A 2,943-nucleotide genomic window follows, 5' to 3' on the forward strand; every position below is an offset into this window, starting at 1 on the left:
ACCACCATTGTCTTCAATGTCTTCACACATTTTTAGGGGTCATCTCTGGTAGGTAAACCGAATCAATATGGGACTACTATCTGTGTTATCCTGCAATTCTCACAAACACGTTAGTCCCTCAACCAAGTTTGTCGTCAATACTCCAAAACCAACTAGGGGTGGCACTAGATGCACTTACACTAGGAATCAATATTCCTTATGTGTTGAGGTGTGATTGAAAACATCTGTTCCATTCAATTTCCTAGGTGTTGTTGCTTGAGCCACACATCTCAGAATCAGTTTATTGAGTATATTGAAGGATAAAGTTAGTCTTAGAATTTAAAAATATGTGCTCCAGTCCCTGATAATTGAATATTTTTTGTCGCCCTGCCTTTGTTCTTCTAGGAGCTTGTCAGCAAAACTAATGGTGCTTGACATAAATTGTCCCTTAGACATCATCATTATGTTACCTTATTACTTGCTCATGAATTATTTTTCTAGTTTTTGTCTACCCAAGGAGGGACCTGGCTTGATGGGGAGGAACTGGAGATGGTGGACCTGGAGCCGCAAGTTTGATCTTCTAGAGGTTGGACGACCCCGAACAACAAAGACGGCTGGCATGAAGGAAACAAGAAAATGCCACACGCTTAGCTTAGTAGTCGGTAGCACCGTCTGATTGGTGGAACATGTATCTATCTATCTATCTTTGAGAAGCTAGGTAGGATCCAACTTGTTGTATATGTTGTTTGATGTTGGGCTAGCTAGCTAGCTAGTAGCAGTAGAAGAAGAGTTTGATGGAGGCGTGCCTAGCTTGCTACTAGCGGAAGTGATGTACAACATCGGGCAGGGGATTGAATACACGTTGATCATCTATTCGATGATTGGATATGAGTGGAAAGCTGCAAAGTTCTTCTATTTCCTGTTCTTCATAATTTCTTGCTTCAACTACTTCACATTGTTTGGAATGATGCTAGTGGCGTTGAGCTCATCTGCCATGCTTGCAAACATAATCATAACCTTTGTACTCCCTCTTTGGAACCTTTTTTCTGGGTTCCTCGTTACAAGACCGGTAAGTAAGCCACATGTCGATTAATTAACTAGATTCGTTAAACGAGGTGAGGTCGTGATGATGGTTGGTTGGTTGTTCTTGCATGCAGTTAATACCAATTTGGTGGAGGTGGTACTACTGGGCAAACCCCGTGTCGTGGACCATATATGGCGTCATCGGGTCGCAATTTGGCGATAACACCAACCGTGTGTCGGTCACCGGTGGTGGTGAAGTAATTTTTGGAGGACAATATGGGCATTAAGCATGATTTCCTTGGGTATGTCGTGCTCGCGTATTTCGTGTACATCATCGGCTTCTTCTTGGTGTTTGCCTACTCCATCATGGTGTTGAACTTGCAGAAACGTTAGGAATATTGGGTTGTCTCCCAACAAGCGCTTTTCTTTAATGCCTTTTAGCTAGGCATGATGATTTCAATGATGCTCACATAAAAGATAAGAATTGAAACACAAAGAGAGCATCATGAAGAATATGACTAGCACATTTGAATCTAACCAACTTCCTATGCCCAGGGATTTTGTGAACACATAATTTATAGGAACAAGAATCAACTAGCATAGGAAGGCAAAACAAGTATAACTTCAAAACTTTAAGCACATAGAGAGGAAACTTGATATTATTGCAACTCCTACAAGCATATATTCCTCCCTCATAATAATTTTCAGTAGCATCATGAATGAATTCATCAATATAACCATCACATAAAGCATTCTTTTCATGATCTACAAGCGTCGAATATTTTCTACTCTCCACATAAGCTAAATTCTTCTCATTCGGAATAGTGGGATCACTAATTCCTAAAGTTGACACCCTTCCAACCCCACTTTAGATTATAGTATTATTCATACTCCAAAAGATATAAGTGAAGTTCATGGAGAATTCTACAATTAATATAGACTAACCAATATCCAAGCTCAATATATATAAGTGAAGCACACGAAGCATTCTATAAAACCATACTCAAAAGATTTAAGTGAAGCACAAAGAGCAATTCTATAAGATCGTACTTAAAAGATATAAGTGAAGCACATGAAGTATTCTATAAATCAATGAAAGGCTATCTCATACTAGCATGGTTCTTAAATAAAAAGAAAACCCACAAAGGACACAAATCATGTGAACAAAACAAAAACCGAGGTATACCGATAATTGTTGAAGAAGAAAGATGGGATGCCAACCGGGGCAACCCCAAGCTTAGATGCTTGAGTATCCTCTTAAATATTTACTTGGGGTGCCTTGAGCATCCCCAAGCTTGAACTCTTGCCTCTCTTTATTCTTCTCATATTGATAGCTCCTCGATCTTCGAACACTTCATCCACACAGAACTTTAACAAAAACTTTGTGAGATCCATTAGTATAAGAAAGCAAATCACTACTATAAGTACTGTTGCAAACCAATTCATATTTTGTTTTTGCATTATAGCTACTGTAATATAACTTTTCCATGGCTTAATCCACTGATAGAAATCGATAGTTTCATCAAAACAAGCAAGCAATGCATCAAAAACAGAATCTGTCTTAAACAGGACAGTCTGTAGTAATCTGGAAGTTTAGCAAACTTCTGAAACTCCAAAAATTATGAAATAAATTTTACAATTTTAACAATTTGTACAGAAGTAATGTGCAAAAAGTATCAGACCCATTTGACCTTCCAGTCAAAAATGTAAATTCATGCACTACAGACAAAGTTTCTGTTTTTGTTCTGCACATAGTAAACAAGCAATCTAATCATCCTAAAACCAAAGCTTGGCACATTATTTTTATAATACAATGGAAATACAAAAGGGGATAATTATTTACAGAGAAACTTCCATGAAAAATTCTACATTGTTTCCGTGAGCATGAACACAAGTGCTCAAGGTCGACCCTCACTTCTTCAATGCATAACTTTCCAATCA

At 38.1% G+C, this 2,943-nt stretch overlaps 1 pseudogene; it reads left to right on the forward strand.

Moving 5' to 3' along the window:
* The first annotated feature begins 528 nt into the window (after positions 1–528).
* Positions 529–1,522, forward strand: LOC109768856 (ABC transporter G family member 48-like; annotated as a pseudogene).
* Positions 1,523–2,943: the final 1,421 nt, after the last annotated feature.

The sequence above is a fragment of the Aegilops tauschii genome, chromosome 5 (genome assembly GCF_002575655.3).
Source record: "Aegilops tauschii subsp. strangulata cultivar AL8/78 chromosome 5, Aet v6.0, whole genome shotgun sequence".
NCBI lineage: Eukaryota > Viridiplantae > Streptophyta > Magnoliopsida > Poales > Poaceae > Aegilops > Aegilops tauschii.